The 17,516-nt window shown below is 44.3% G+C and overlaps 1 protein-coding gene across 2 annotated transcripts in view; it reads left to right on the plus strand.

The window, feature by feature from the left end:
* Nucleotides 1-17,516, plus strand: part of PGM5 (phosphoglucomutase 5) — a 148,175-nt gene that overhangs the window by 43,074 nt on the left and 87,585 nt on the right. The window lies entirely within an intron of this gene.

The raw sequence follows: 17,516 nt of genomic DNA on the forward strand, positions 1-17,516 counted from the left end.
TTGATAGTTCAATTTCCAGTGAAAACTGAACCATTGTTTCAGTTTCTGGTAATATGAAACAATGGAAACTTGTGAAATATGTTATTCAAACCTTCATGCATCTTCAGATTTTGATTCAGATTTCAAGTAGATGATTATTTTATCCATTCTAGTTTGCCCATCCATCTCTGGTATCACAGCATCATAAAACCTGAGGAAAAGTAGACTGGTAAGAAAGAGGAAAATACAATTTTAGACCTTTCTGAATTGACAAAATCTACTGGTAGCTCCTAATCATCTTTTTGAGTATTAGTTTAAGACTAAATTTTGACATCGTTCTGTACAATATTTATGTAAGTTAAAGACAGAGAAAGGTGATGTTCTTATGTTTAGAAAACATTAAAAAAGATTATATAGTTTTGAGTTGAGATGCAGGATTTGCTAGCAGTTGAAATTAGACCACATGATATCCAAGTGTATATTTATTTTTTGTGGCTGATAAATAATCTTTTGTTTGTATCAAAAATACATGCGTGTGGTAATATGAAAAAACAACGTACTTTTAAAAACAAGGGTAATGTTACCATGAGTTCCCTTATCAGGGGATTTCTGAAATGTTTAAGGGATTTTAATCTGGTAAATCACATGTCCTTGGTAATGAATGGAGTCTTCAAAGAATTTTTCCATAATTCATAGATTCATAGATTGTAGGGCCAGAACAGACCTCAGAAGATCATTGGGCCCAGCTCCCTGGACCAAGTAGGAAAGATAACTGGGGGTCAGGTGACCCCAGCAAGGTGACTGTCTAGTCTACTCTTTAAGATTTCCAGGGTAGGTGATTGCACCACCTCTGGAAGGAGCTTATTCCATAGTCTGGACACCCTGACTGTGAAGAAGCTTATCCTAATATTGAGCCTGAACTGGTTTTCCAGGACTTTGTGGCCATTACTCCTCATTTTCCCCTTGGGTGTCCTGGTGAACAGTAGCTCACCCAGCCCTTGATGTACTCCCATAGTGTAGTGATAAGTAGTAAATGTTTGGCAGTACCTTCATTTTTTTTTCTGTCCCAGAAGATTTCTGAAAATGTCCAATTACCCAGATAAATCTGACTACATCAGTAGTTTTTAATAACTAAAGTAGAGTCATTAGGGACCTACTGCACAATACATCTGAATTATGATGGGTAACAAGAAATAGTGAAGTCTTAGATGCTTCTGCTTTTTTTTGTTAACAGTGGTGGCAAAATGTATTGGAGAATATGAATACACAGAAGCCCTTTTCAGCAATACCCTGAATATTTGACACGGGTTATTGACCATGTTTGTTTGTTCTGTTTGTTTCCAGATGGTCTTTAGTTAGCATCTGCTTAATTTAGTTCCGTGTTAACCAATGTTATTTCTATGGAGCTAAGGACAACCTATAAAATAAAACGGAGTGGCTGATGATGATGGAAGTTATTTAAGGGTGTACATATTTTCCCAGACATTCCCATAAATGTTTATTAATGTGAGGTCTAGTTGCTGTGTACATGACGTGTGATTTTTTTCCCTCTTGTACTTTGGGATTGTTTTTATTTCCTTGAAGGCAGAAAGGCTGCGAGCACTAGAAACTAGAGTCATCTTGTTCTATGAATTAAGTCCAAATGTTTGATATCTCAAAATGCCTTGCTCTAGTGCCTTGTTGAGATCTGGTGACTCAATTGCCTTGGTATCCAAATCCTGACTGTATAAATATATACAGTTTTTGAAGGGATACAGTTCATTAATGAATGCACGTGTTGAAGCTCTTCTTTAGGACTGGAGGGTAGATTTGAAGCTGAACTAAGATTCAGTATAAACATTCAGTAGTTTTTCTGTTGCAAATAACTTTTTTTCTTTCTGCAGGAATACTGTGTGCTTTAGAATACTCTAAGCCAGGGGTGGGCAAAATATGGCCCATGGGCTGGATCTGGCCTACTAGGCGATTTTATCTGGCCCACAGGCACCCACCAACTAATTGTACCCTGCCCAGCTCATGTGCCTTGCTTCCACCCTTGTGCACAGAAGGGCCTGGCCTACCCAGCACATGGCTTCCGGGCAGGGCTGCTGCTGCCGCTGCTGCAGCCACTAGGGGACCTGCTCAGCTTCCCCAGCATTCAGTGGCTTACCCTTGTCTCCCTGCTGCAGCGCTCACTCTGGGCAGCAAGTAGGGAAGCAGCAGGGATGGGGAAAGCTGCAGTTGGGCAAGGGCAGGGAGCATGGGGATGGTGGGGGTATGGAGCCCATGCCCAGAGGGGCACCGGGAGCATGGAGCTTGGTGTTGGGTGTCATAGAAGGTGAGGGAGTGTGGGGACACTTCCACACACTCCCTCTCTCCATGATGCACAGCTTCCGCTGCCAGTGGCAGCAGCAGCAGAGGCAGCAGGCACTCAGGTCGCTCATGGCCTGCACAGGCATTGCTGCCCAGCGGCACACAACTCCAGCCAGAGCTACAGTTGGTAGCAAGGAGTGCAGGAAGACTGGCATGCCTCTATTGCATGGGGCTCCCCACAGTGCACATGCAGCTCTTGGCACTTGCGTGCCACCAGGGGAAGCCCCACACAGTGGAGCTGGCTGCCTTCCCCACCATGTGCAGTTGCAAGTATTCTGCCTCCTGCTTCCTTGACAGCCGGGAGTGGGGAAGGCAGCCGGCTTTGTCATGTGGGGCTTCCCCCTGGTGGCTCACAAGTGCCAGGAGCTGCATGCACGCTATGGGGAGCCCTGCACAATAGAAGCAGGCTGGCCTAGCAATGCTTCTTGCCACCATGTGCAGCTCTGGCTGAAGCCATGTACTGCCAAGTGGCCACAAGCACTCAGATCACCTGCCTCCTCCTGCTGTTGCTGCTGCCATTGGTGGTGGGGGCTGTGTGCCGTGGGTGGGGAGTGTATGTAGAGGGGTCCCTATATCCCCCCACCCTCCCTCACACCCCACACACCCACACCCTGCCCCAACAATTCCCCCACATATACACCCCTCCATAATATACCCTATGCCCCACTACACATAGAACCACACCCTCTCACAAACCCTCCCACACACAGACACCCCCCAACCACCCCTTCCACACAATATACAAGATTAAGACTTTATTTTTGAGCTGCTATTCAGTCACCTCTGTATACACAACATAATCACAAACACAAATCATGACAAAAATATTTTTTGTAATAAAATTGAAATATAATAGGTGTTAGGCTTTTAGTAAATGAGTAGGGTTTTTTCCTGGTTCAAAGATGGTAACTGCCCGCTTCCAAAAGGAGTACTTCTGGGGGCAAGGGAGGGACTTCTGGCAGCAAAGGTCAGGGGTTAGGGTGTGGGACCTCTAGTCCCAAGATGGCATCCAGGGGGTGGGGTTACCCTTGTGGCCCTCGCTAGCTCACCAAAACTCATTAAGTGGCCCTCCAGCTGAAATAATTGCCCACCTCTGTTCTAAACTTTTATCACAAATGCGTTTTGCAAAAAAAGGCTCACTGAATGAATGGCCAAAGCATTACTGATGCTAGGTTTTACAGTGAAACCTATCTTAAATGACCACCTAAATTCTAGCAAAAAATGGTTATATAGAAAAATAATTTTACTAAAGTTTCTAAAAATGTGTGCATTGTCTGTAGGCTCGCTAAGATAAGAAATGCTTAATGAAAGTAATTCTTAATAGAGGTTTCACAGTGGGCCAGGTTCTGATCTCATTTACATTGATGCAAATTAGGGACAATTCCATTGAAATAAGTGATGATATACCAATGCATAATAGAAATAAGAGAGTAGAAAATCAGGCCCTTTATTTTTAAAGCATTTGTGCTTCTACTGTTTTGCATAAAATGATGAATTTGAAAGAAGAGCCATAGGAACTCATCTATTGTGTAGATTATTCTTGGACCTAGAATTGGGAACATTCCTGTCTTTTTAAGGGAAAGTTGCCGAAAGTTGCCAGGGGTCAGCAACCCCTGTCACGCGTGCCAGATCATAGCACACAAAGCCATTTTCCTTGGCATGCCACAGCTGACCTGGAATCTGGGCAGCTCCTGCAAACAGCTGCCCAGAGCCTGGACGCAAACAGCTTCATGGGGCTGCGTAGCCCCGGCACCAGTTCTGTGGCTTCGGCAGCTGCGTGTGTACCTCTAGGCACACGGCCAGGAAAGGGCCTGGGGCAGTGCAACCCTGGCTCCTCCCCCACTGTCCGCCCAGAGGCACGTGTGCATCTGCTGTTGCTATGGAGCCAGTGCTGGGGCTGCAGAGCCCAGTGCAGCTGTTTGCAGCCTTCCAGATGCATACTACTGCTGCCCAGAGTCTGGGCAAGCTGTGGAAGGCAGCTAGGAGGCTCCAAACAGCTGCACTGGGCTCTGGGCACTGGCTTTGTAGCAGCAGCAGCTGCATGTGTAGTTCACAGCGCATGACAGGGAAGGGGCTGGGTAGCGCAACCCTAGCCCCACCCTTACCACCTACCTGGAAGCACATGCACAACTACCATGGAGCTGATGCTGGGGCTGCGGAGCCTGGTGCAGCTGTTTGCAGCTACCTGTTACAGCTGCCCAGAGCCCAGGCCAGCTGCAGCAGTCAGCCGGGAGACTGCAAACAGCTGTGCTGGGCTCTGGAGCCCCAGCACTGGCTCCATGGCGGCAGCGGGTGCACGAGCAGCTTGCAGCGCATGGTGGGGAAGGGGCTGGGACAGCACAACCATGGCCCCTCCCCCACTGCCCACCCGGAGGCATGTGTGAAGCCACCACCAGCAATGAGGATTGGGCCCCTTGCGGCTCCCCCATCTTTGGCACACTAAATTGAGGCATGGGTGGAGGCTGGGGTGATTTTGGCACTCCAGCCAGAAACCTTGCTGACCCCTGCTCTATACAAAAAACACAAAGAACAAAGTTCTGTGACTTGACATCGTTATAATGCAAAAATATCATGTGTAATGTTTAAATATTAAGATCTTGATGTATATTTCTGCAAGTGGAGAGGAAACCTGTATTTTTTAATAAAGCTAAATGTTACATGTTGTTACTTTGTCTAGTGTAACAAAAATGTTGTTAAGATGGTGTTTCTTTTAAACTTTTATGCCTTGGTTAATGTCTCATTTTACAGTAGTGGACGTACCACAGACTTCAAGGCTAAGTACACGCAGTCAAAAAGCCTCAGGCTGAATTGATTCAGTCTTTGCAGGTTAGTCTAAACCACATACATTGAACCAAGAAGCAAGTGAACAGACATTCACTTTTGATTCCAGAAATTCAGTCATATGGCTGGGAGGTGCTAGAGCAGGCTTTCCCTTCCTTTTGGCAGTGGCTGGAAGGCTGGAGGGAAGCTGGGAGAGAAGCCCTCCGAAGCTTTTCCCTCCTTCCTGCTGGAGCTGTGGGGAGCCCAGCTGAGTATGATGAGAGGGTATTTAAACCCCCACCCTGGCCTGCACAGACCCCAGCCCAAGTGTGCTGGGAGCAGGAGGGAGTCAGAAGCAGCCCCTGCCAGGCTTTTTGTCTGCTCCCTGCTGGAGTGGGGGGTGGGGTGGGGTGGCCAGACTCTTGCCTGGACCAGCAAGCGGGGGGGGGGGGGAGGGTTTAAATCTCCTCCCGGCCCCCATGGTACCTCAGCAGGGGTCTGCTAGCTGGGGCAAAGCAGCCTCTGACAGACTTTTCCCTTGCTCCATGCTCAAGCAGAAGAAGTGGGGGGGATGCGTGGCCAGACATCGACTGGAGCCAGAACGCTGAGCAGAAGGGAGGGGTGGGAGGAGTGTTTCCTCAAGTGGGGAGCAGGGGAAAAGCTAGGGAGGGGCTGCTCCGCCCCTGCCAAGCAGATCCAGCTGGGGTCCCATGGGGGCCAGGTTTAACCCCCCTCCCTCCCTTCCACCTCAGTGTGTTGGCCCAGGCAGGCATCTGGCTGTGGCCACCCCCCGGCTGGGGAGCAGGGGAAAGCCATGCAGGGTATGCTTCACCCACCAAGCAGACCTGGCTGGGGTCCTGTGTGGGCGGGGAAGGAGTTTAAATCTTCCTCCCTCCCTCCTCTCTGCCTCAACGTGCTGGCCCAGGTTGGCGTCTGGCGACTGCCCCTCCCCTCACTTCCCCACCCCTAGCTCTATCAGGAAGCAGGGGAAAAGCCAGGCAGGGCATGCTCTGTCTCTGCCAAGCAGACCTGGTTGGGCTTCCATGAGGGTCGAGGAGGGTGTTTAAATCCCCCTCCATCTCTGCCACAGTGGACCAGCCTTGGTCAGCATCTGGCTATGCCCCCCCATTCAATTGGGGAGCAGGGTATAAGCCTGTCAGGGGCTGCTCTGCCCCTGCTAAGCAGACCAGGCTGGGATCCCGTGTGGGTGGGGGAGGGGTGAAGCTTAAAGCCCTCTTTCCAACTCTGCCTAATTCTGCCAGCCTGGTCCGGGGTCTGGCCCTCTTCCCACTGCCTCCCCTCCCCTCTCCCCCACTCTAGCAGCAAGTGGGGGGAAAGCCTGTGACGGGATGCTCCACTGCCACCAGGCAGACCCAGGCCAAGGTCCGGAGCCAAGTTTCCCACCTCTACCCCCTTCTCAGTCATCCGGGGCATTGATAGTGCTCTGGCTAGGGAGTAGAGGGACAGGACCAACCCTGCTCTGCTGGAGCAGACAACACAGCCCAAGGATGCAAAGCATCCTGGATGCTGGGGGATTGTGAGTTAACTCAAACCAGGAAGGGACTTGGGACAGAAGTTCCATAAACCAAAATTTGACCTAAATTAGTTCAGTCTGATGGTCCACCCAACCAAGTTTATCTTAAACCAGTTTCGGCCATTTTGAAAGTGGTTTAAATGCACTGAAATTCTTTTCTGTTACAGGTTTAAACCAGTTTCTGATCACTTAAACTAGTTTATGTGTAACTTCTGTCCCTAGCCCAATGGATTTACACTAGTGTAAATGATGATGGAAACAGGTCCCTAGTATATTTAGTGCTGTACATTTCATCTTCAGTTTCGTTATGTCATTTAGGGAGATCCTCAGATCTTATTCCTAGTTAACTCAGAAAAGGATGGAGGTTAAATTGACATATTTGTTCACTCTGTGCAGTCTTGTTCCTTGGTTCCTTTTAATAGTTTCTGATTTGCTGGATTCTCAAGCTCCTGGGGGCGCTATGGCAGAGCCTTGGTGTGTGTCCACTCATAAAACTGTTTATGAGATCATGTTCTGGAAAGGAAAGAGTAGGTAATTAAAGAGTATGCTATGTATATTAATGCTGGCAGAAGAGGAGGAAGTGATCTCATGCCTGTCCTTAGAAGAAGACTCCTATGTCATATGCTGTTAGTTGCAATAGGAAATATGAACGGTTAAGGCATAAAGTAGACTCTAGGGGATGACTTCATAGATCTTGGTCAAAATATGCTTCCATGGGTCCCTGAAACACTTTTGATCTAACAAGCTCAGAAGTCAGGATCCACTTTATGAAGCCAGCTTCTGAAATGAATGTGCGCTTTGCATCTATAATGTTTGAACTCAAAGGCTCATGAAATGGTATGAACCCTTGTAGGCCCCTAGGGGTCGTATCCCCTGGCTTACAGTTGTTGAATAAGTGGTTAAGTTCGCACATGCTCACAATGACTAGGAGCCACAGGGTTCTGGAGAAAGTGAACTTTTGAATCTGATGATGTTATTATCCTAATTTGGTGCCTTAGCATTATAATGCCCTATTTAGGCAGGAAGCCTGTGAGGGAATTGAAACATTCTGTGCGTGAGTGACAGGCAGGGTGCTGGCTGCAACAGGGAGAGTGATGTGTGCAGTAGTGAAGTACTGGGTGAACATGTGTACGATTGGTTGGAGTGAGAGTGACACTTGTTACTAGGCCCCCTTGAATTTGGAAAGATATAAAAGGGAGCAGGTCTGAGAGATCTGGGTTCCCTGAGACATGTGTGTTCCCTGTGGCTTACATGCTCCTTGTGTGTAGATGCCATCCTATGAAGGTTGCCTGCGGGAGTGAGTGAGAGTCCAGAGGACCAACACCTCCTCTCTGTTGTGTGACTGGGGTGGCTGATTGAGGCTGAGTACATGCAGAGTGAGTGAGAGCCCGAAACCACTAAACTCGTGTGTGTGTGTGTGTGTGTGTGTGTGTGTGTGTGTGTGTGTGTGTGTCCAGAATAGCTGGAGGAGCAGCAAGAGTTCTGCTGTGTGTGGCTGGAGGAGCAGCCGGGATTGCATGGATTTGCATGAGTGGTGCTGTATGCAGTGAGTATTAGCTGCTGGGGAGAGTCAGCTATTACTCTCTAGCACCCTCTATCACAGGGTTTTTCAACTGGGGGCATGTATACTCCTGGGGTACTTTGGAAAGCCCCAGGGGGTACACGACAGCGGCGTGGAGAAGCTGTCGGCACTCCCATTTTAGCTGGAAGCACTTCTGGTTTTGCTGCCGTGTGCCATGCTGGGGACCCCCCCCCCCCCACCCCCACCCTCTGCTCCTCAACTGGCTGCCGGGGGACACCGCTTTTTCTGACTGGCCGCCAGGGGTATTCTTACCAAAAAAAGGTTGGAAACCCCTGCTCTATCAGATTTAACATAGGCATTGGCACTGTTGTTTGGTATTGATATAGGGGTTTGTTGTATTGTTGGTATTTGCATTGTTGTATTGGGGCTTGTTGTGTTGTTGTTATTTGTATTGTTGGTATTTTAATAATATAGTTGTTGTTGCTACCCCAGTTCAGTGTGTGCTCATCATTTTTTTATCCTAATTGATTATCAGGGATCCTGGTTTTCTCTGATAAAAAAAAAATCCCCAATTTTCAGACTAAAAAAGTGACCCAAAATCCACATTTTTCTGTGATTAAAATGAAACACCACTATAGTGGATCCCTGCTGATTATTTAGTGCTAAGTGGGGCTGGGCTGCAGGCCTATGCTTAGTGAGGGCAAGCCCCCCACAACCTTTCCTGACCACCGGACTAATTAATCAGTTAATTGTCCATGCTCAACACCCTCATACTAAAAAAGTGGTGTCATAGCATATTTGTTCTGAACATTCATTCAGATTAGTAAATTAATTTGTGATTATGTCCCTTTGTTGTGTTCTCTGATTAATATGAACATGTGAGAAATGCAAATGATGAATTCAAATGTAGAATTATTTACTGCAAGCAACTTTACTTTCAGATTTTAGTCAGACACTTACTTTGCAATTTTTGCCACATTGTTAAGCCAAGGTTGTTAAGCTTTAGCAAGAGAAGCCCAGAAATAGAGTTAGTTTAGAAATTGGTAGGAAATGGAGCCATGTAAGACAAGCAGTGATTGTTAATCTTTATTGACTAGCTTAATTGCATACACTAGGTGAGCAGAAAGGGCATTTTGGTAAAGTGAAGGATCTTTGTAGACCAGTACTTAGATTTCCCCATTCCCAAGCTAGTTTGCAAATATTAATTTCAAGCACATACAGCTAGGGTTTGATCATAACAATTCCATAATAGGTTATTTGGCAAAACGTTTTTTTCACACTGTGGTTACCATAGTGGGAAAACACCAGCCTTCAATAAGAGGCCATGTTGTTCTTCAGGAAATCCCTAATAAGTAAATAACTATTTGACTTGTGTGAGTTCATGCCTTTTAAAATATTGTGGTGAAAGTCTTTTGTATTTAGGCTCTCATATGGCACTGCACCTTCTATTTCACTAAGTTAATTCCAGAAGGAAATTGGGGGTCGGGTTATGGAAAAAAGAGCCTAATTCATGCTTAGACTTAGAGCCAACAAAAATGACAGGACAATATCCTTTTGCTTGGGGATTCTGCAGGCCACTCAAACTTCCAGTCAAATCAAACACAGAGCATGTGCCTACTTGGTCCTACTAATGGGAGGGACCCAACCTGGAACTTAAGATGAAATTTTGGCTCTGCGACTTGCCTACTGCTCATAAGTGGAAGACCGTGTGATTTTGTTTGTTTTTCCATCTCATTCCTTCAGATTACCAGTATAGTATTCCATTATTTTTCTACCACAGAACCAGGAAGTGCAATATTGTAAAGGGTGCCTCAATTTTAACTTTACCCAGGCTGTTAGCAATTACCTGAAAAAAAAAAAGTCTTGGTTTGAAATTTGAAAGAATGTAGTCTTAAATGGGAGCACATTTTAAAATTTTTATTTCATATTTTAAAATATTTTCTTATATTAAAAAGTTTTTAAACTGATATAATGTGCATCAGGAGAGAATCCTTTCATCCTTTTTCTCAAGGCAACAAATAAAACCAGAGCATAATACACTTCTCTCACTTAAAATCTGTCTCTGTATAGAAATATATTTCATACCATATTTATAAGTATATTGCAACTACTATCACAAGCATGAAGCCTTTGAAAAATTAGACGAACGTTCTCTTCCTGTTTTAGTGGCTTGGGAAGAGAAAAAGGCTGGGTGATGGAACTATTATAGAAGTTGGAAGCTTTGTCAAGGCCTTGTCATGGCCTAGCTATGCAAGGGAAGCAGAAATGCAGAGTCAAAGGCGATGTCCAGGTTTTGAGCCTGAGTAATGGAGAACATGGCAGCTTTGCTAGGGGGTATAAAAGAATGGGAAATGGGGGATCTAGAAAGGAAAACAAGAAGTATTTTGGCCAAGTTGAGGTTAGGCTGCCCTTTTGGGGATGCTGGTTAGAAGTAGAGGGGCGGCAATTTTTGACTACCCCGTAGATAATAGTGGAAGCAGTATGAATATTCCTAGTTATTTCACCAAAACCAGTTTGAACAGAATTTGTCTTTTGTCTATGTTGTGAAAAGTGCACCAGGGTGGTGACTGGTTATGGACCAGCTTCCAAATGCAAAGAGATTTGAATTTGGATACCACATCCTAACATTTGAAGACCTATCCCTCTCTGAACCTGCACGGGATGCAGTTAAAGACCAAGCCTCTGATTCATAACTTTCTCCAGCCTTTGCCATGGTCTTTGGATTCCCTTCCTCCACACAGTAGTTCAGTGGCAGAATGAGGAAAAAAAGATAGATCTCCAAAGTCCCTTGCCAGTGCTCTGTCCAGTTGATCTAATTTTCTTGTAACTGAGTAACAAAGTATCAAAATATCCATAGATAAGGCATTGCATTCTCTCTGAAAGTGAAGTGACTGAAAGCCATGTGTTGTTCTTTTTTTAGCACATAAATACTACATAAATTGAGATATAGTCTACATCTGCTTCTAGTATCTATAGTAATTGGGATCGGAAAGTGAGATAGTTTAATGAGTTGGTAGGTCATTGGGTTTAGCCCATTGCAAGAGATGAAGCAGTGACACCAAATGGCTTCCAAAGTTCTCCTGAAGGTGTGTAGAAGAGGACCTACTACATGTCTTTAAAGGGCAAACCTCTCTACTATGCTGTGGCCAGGATAAGCAGGCAACCTAAGGAAGTGTGTGGAGTTACGCTATTCTCTGTTCCTGAGTCTCTTGTTTGCAAAAATGGCTGCGGAGGGAAAGGATCACCTTGGTATTAGAGCCATTTTAATACAGGCTGCAACAAGAAGTCCAGGAGAATTGTTTTTCTTTATGGCACAGCCACATAAAGGCCAGCCACAATTTAGTATGACTAATTACACTCAAAGTATTTGTTTAGCTTTATTAAAATCCCATACAGCACGAGAGGCTTCCAGAGGATTTAGAAAGTTAGGTGTGGCCATGTCTGTGTGTTCTCTTGTATACTCGCGGATGTGTTGTTTAATAGTTTTTCACCATGCATTATTAAACTTACAGAAAAAGCAGTAATCCAGAGGACTTAATGTTGCTTAGGAATACCGTACTAACAAATGGAACTCTGGCTTAGAAGAGAATTCAATTAAGAGGTTTAAACAGAGGCTATTGACATATGTTTGGTTGAAGTGATTGTTTGAATATACTAGTATGTCCTTCAGGGAGGGTGTAGCAGTTGACAGGAAACATCTGCTTTAATATGATCCAATATCAACAGGACTATAGCAATGCGTACATATTATTCAGCCATTAGGCTTTGTTCCTTTGGTCACACTCACCCACGAGGGGGTTTTGTTCATATGAAAATATGTTGTATAGACCCTGCCCTACTTACTAAACTTTTATCATAACATAGCATGCTGAAAAGTCTTACTTCTATGCAACTAGTAAATCCAAAACAAACACAACAATATATGTCTGTTGCTGTCCAAGACAAATAAGAGGTATTCCAAACTTAGAGGGAAGTTGGGCAGATTTAAAAGGTAGTCCAGCCTAGTGGCTACAGCAGCAGCATACTATTCAGAGAACATGGGGGTTGCAGAACCATTGCAAGCCTTTAGCATAACAGTAGAGTGCTATGTGTCTGGCACACAAGTGCTGGCAATGGCACACAAGTGTTCTTGCTCCCACTCCTGATTGTACTTGTTTTAAGTAAAGCCAAACATCAAAGCAGTGACATTGTAGGCACTGGTGTATTATTCCAGTGGTCCACCTAGATCTAGGTTGTACAGTCTCCTAGCGCTCCATATAGTGACAGCTTTGACATGTGAGTGAATTAACTGGGTCATCTGTTATTCAACCTTCTTCCTAACTACTGACAAACCTAAGAGCTGCTCTTACTCTGTCCACAATGGTGTAAGAACAGCAAGAAGCACTACTTAGCTGACCGAGCTGCCTGACCTGATCTTAGAAGGTAGGGTGAAGTTGCACCCTTATAGGCTACAGCCAGATTTCACCCATGTTGCAAAATGAAAAAAATGTTATGGTGGCATAAAACCTGAGGGAACAGAAGTTCCTGCCCCTTGCTGTGCCCCAAATGCCCAAAAATGTTGGTGGGGTGATTTCTAATAAGAGTTTGTGTTGTTTTATCAAGGAGGACATCTGTTTGCTTACAGTGTGATTTCTGGGCAGCTCCAGGCTCTCCATGTTCTCTAGCTGCCCAAGCAGGTGCTCCCCAGGCTTCAGGAGCCTGATCCTGTGGACAGTGGGCCTGGGTACCTGGTCCTGACCAGGGGGGGCCTGGGGAACTCCATGTGTTCCTTGCTCCTTGTTTCCAGACATGTGCCCCTGGGATTTTCCCTGCAGGTGATCCCACAAGGTCTGTGGAACTGTCTGTAAAATAAATAAATTAATTAAAAAAAGAAAAAGAAAACAAGGCTAAAAACATCTGTGGGTAAAGTCTGTAAAAAACCAAAACCAAAAAAAAGAGCTGTCTATATAAAGATTCCCCCCCCCCCCCCAAAAAAAAAACCAAAAAAACAACCCTCAAACAAAACAAAACCTAAGCAACTGGGAGCTTGATTGAATATTCCTCTTCAGAAAGAAGCAAGCTTTGAAGGACAGACAGAGCAGAGCAGCAGGTGCTTAGCACCCTGCATGGAGCATTCTCTCAGAGCTTTGTAGCCCGCAGAAGCCTCCGTAGCACCCTTCCACCCCAACTATGTGCTGCTGCTGCTGCATCCCATTGCTTGCCTGTAACACTGCTGGGTCACAGGTAAGCAGGCAGTAGTCCTTCTTCTTGGTGTCTGTGCTGGAGAGCTGGAGGGTAAGGCTGAAGGGTAGGCTTGGTGGGGAAGCAATATGGTGTTGGGGTATGGTCAGCATAAGGTTGTGGGGGTGAGTAGAGAATCCCTAGGGTGGGGGCAGCAATGAGTAAAACCATTGCTACAGTCAAGTAGGGTTGTTAACCCACAGAAAATTGTTTTTACTAAGAATCTGAAAACTTTTTACAGACAATCTCCATGGGGTTCCCGGCTCAGCACTTGCAAGTGCATGCCCTGGGTATTCCCCTGGAGGGACATTCCTGGGTCACAGATTTCATGATGCAGAGCAGGTGAACCCCATGGGGTTTTCTGTACTGTGCTTTTAGACGTGTGCTCAAGCTTAGGGCCAGGCATCTAGGGCTATTTTCCTCCAGGTTTAGGCCCCTGAAGCCCTGGGAACAGCAGGGGCCAGATCTTGTAGACAGGTGGCCCTGGGAAATACTTGTCCCTACCCCAATTGGATCAGTTATGCCAGGACATGTCCCAGCACAGCTGATCTCTCCACAAAAATAAAATCTGATTATAGGCATAGACTAACTATGGAGATATAATAGTTTTTGTAAGCAGCAGCTTACTTCATCAGATGTTATGAAGGATGAAATAAACTGCTGCTTACAAAAGTTTAGGCATCTCTGATTTAGCTAATCTTAAATCAGGCAGAAAGCAGGTTAGATTTTCACCTTTATAGACTAACGTGGGCTACCTACCTTGCTTATCTCTGTGAAGCCAGAGAGCCCCCAATATCCTGCAGTAGCAAAGCCAGTGCAAAAATATAATGAAAAACACCTGTTCATTTAACATTTTTGAACTGTTCCTGTTCTCTCACTCTCTGGCACTCTCACTTTCAACACACAGAACATAGAAAGGATTACTAGAGGGTACATAAAGTATTTAAAGAGATATTACCTAATTCCTAGATACTGCAAAATAATTAGGAAAATTAAAATGTTACAAACTGAGTAAATTAACAAAAATAAGGAAGACAGGCTTCTTAACTTCAAAACCAATGGTGGTTCAACTCACTGTAATGGATCCCAGGTATTCAGGGCAAGGATTACTTGAACTGTGGTTTACTGGGGTTCTGGTAATTCTCTGCTGTGGTGTCTTCGTTGATGGCAGGAATATGTAGAACAGTATAGCAGGTACAGATCCTTATGCAGGCCAGGATCATTTGAGACACCTTTTGGAACAGACCAAAAATGGGAATAGGCATAAATAGTCAGTGCACTGTTTGCATATGAAAGAGTATGGGTAGCTCTGTAGTGATTGTAAGTTTAGTCTGGTGCAGCCCACTCATAGTAGTTTGCAAGAACTCAGCTTTCTGGTTTTAAACAAAGTTAACTAAGCACTCTCTGTACAGGAATTACAAGTAGTCAAGAAAGCTGATGACAGTATGTTACCCTAACCATTACAAAATGGCTCCAGTTTAAAGCTTAGCTTTCTCCTTGTTTACTAACAATGGAAGAGGTTGAACTGAAGATAATATACTTGAGCATGTTTTCATTGTTAAAAAGAAATTACTAATGAAGTTTGGTTATCAATATTCAACAGAGTAACTCTAAAATATAAGTTTAACATTACATTTTGCATCTTCAGTCTAAAGATCTAAAAATACTTTACAAGCATGGAAGAGTAAATGTGAACACCATCAGTTCTGAAAGAATGCCACTGGGACCACATTTCTTTTTGCTGGGTAAAGGGGCACCACTCAACTGAGGTAAATGCAGCTGTGTCAGTTTGTACCAGCAGAAAATATTGCCTATCGTGTTTATGTTACAGGTAAGATGGAGATAGAGAAGTTCAGGCTTACTTTTTCAAGAGTTAAAATCCAGTTTTCCATCTGGATGACATTATTCAAAGATATGCCCCATGACATGAGCATCATATGCAAGTCATGACCTCATTGTGCTCACCATACTAAAACAAGATAGGTTGGTCTCTCTCACTCTCCTTTATCTGGAATAGACTGGCTGCATATTTTTGAGACACCTCTCTCCAGTTAATGCAATATCAAGTACCTACAGATTTTAAATTAGCTTGTGGAGAAGCACACATAGGCTTGTTGCTGCTGGAATGTTGGTTTGTCAGCTGGGACAACTGCCTGCAAAACTATAGTTTACCACAACTGAGGAATAATGTCAAGTTGTGTGGTTTATACATCACAAAATGTTATATTATCAAATATGGTCTGGATTTGAATTGGGTGCTGCTTTGTATTTAAAGGATACTGCAGCATAAGATTAAAAATATCAGTACAGTGTAGGTCTTGTATATACCTTATAAACTTTATTAAAGTAAGATACGATACCAACTTCCAAATACACTTTGGTCCTAATTTGTTATTTACATAAAAATAATATTTTATGATAAAAACTGGCTTTTCATTTTAAGTCAAAGCTATTTCTTCTCATAGTTCTTTTGGTGGTACTTATCTGCCACTGATGTTATATGATATTCTCCAACTAGATCTAGTTGTTATCACTTCATCAGGGGACATTTGGTAAATATACAGATATAGTGACAATGATCTGTAAGTTATAAATGTCCTCAAGGAGATGCATCCAACTCCTTTTTATTGCCTTTGCTGGACATGACTTGATCTGGTACAGCTTGTTACATCCATTTAGATGCTTGGCTGAGAGAGGCCCACTATATTTTTGTCTCATTATCTGAGCTGGTTCTGATGAACACATTCCTTCATGCCATGGTCATGAAAACCCACATTTCAAATGTGTGTGTGGCCTTTTCTTTTTTTATTAAGAGATTAGTTTTCAAGCAAGAATATAAATGATCGTGCCTTTACAGCCAAGAATACTCCTATGGTTTCAGTTGCAAACTAATAGCTTGTCAGAACTGAAAAAACAGATCTTCAGTTTGAGATTCCACACTGGAATCAAATCTTCCCGTCATGCTTTGAAGAGGGGTGTTTTGATTTCTGCTTAATACTGGCTTGAATATTAAATAAAAATAGCTGTAATAGGCCACAAATTACTTCAGCAGTTCTCCTGCCTCAACCCTTAGCCCTCAGCCAATGCACATTAAATTTAGGCGTATTGAAATGTACGTGTAGACACACCCAATGAAATAAGAATAAATGCATTGTATAAACCACTTCTATGCCACCTTGTTAAAAGTGACTGGCAAAGTTTCCAGGGTAGAGAAGGTGCATTCAGCATCTTCTTTTGGTTGGTCCTCTGAGGAGCTCTTACAAGGCACATCTACATGAGACTCTACGTTGCTGTAGGAATGAGCTACAGAGACGTAGCTGGTCACTATGGTGACATAGCATTGGTGGGCACTAACCGTGACACCACCGCTACTGCACAGTAGCAACAAGCTTCTGTGCAGTAGCTCGTTACTACTGCACAGTAGAGTCAAAAATGACCTGGGCGCCGCCGGGACTGTGCAGTACTAGGGGCACATGTAAATGCTTCCAGTGACTGAATCATTGGGTGGGCATAGCCCATGTAATTTGAGAGATGGTGGGGCAGAGGGCCTGTGGGACTAATAACTTTTAATCTATTTCAAAATCTGTAGAGTTTTCTTTCCTCTTCTAGCCTGAAGTATACTTCAAATTAAAGCAGTGTTACTGTAGAGTTTGGCACCACATGTGTGGGTTCAGTGTGCAGACAGATCTCCATATCCTTATCCTTCATCTTTGTCAGATACCACACCTTGAACCCCCTGGCTTAGTATGACAGGTTTAAAGATGCTAGTAATTGTTGGTTATACATCCTCTTCCAGTGTTGTGTGCACCCTTTCCTTTTCTGTTTCCTGTAGCAAAGGCTTCCATATTTTAAACAATGCACCATTGGTCTGGTCTATTATAGAAAGTGGCCCTGGTGAGATGTAAGTGAATGCTAATGTAAAGGGTAGTAGAAAGAAGTGAAGGCAACTTCCCTTTGTTTGCTAAGTAAAAGAGAGAGCTCTCCTTCTTCTTCCTGGTTTGGAGAAGCAGTGTTGCCTCATATCACCACATTCTTGTTATTGCAATGAGAGCTCTCTCCTCTGCTTCAGTCTACTTTAGCTGCTGGGTTAAAAGGGAATGCAGAGTGCTGTCAATCCAGTAATAAAATACATTGTATTTATAGAGCACCTTT

This window comes from Alligator mississippiensis, chromosome 3 (genome assembly GCF_030867095.1).
Source record: "Alligator mississippiensis isolate rAllMis1 chromosome 3, rAllMis1, whole genome shotgun sequence".
Lineage (NCBI taxonomy): Eukaryota > Metazoa > Chordata > Crocodylia > Alligatoridae > Alligator > Alligator mississippiensis.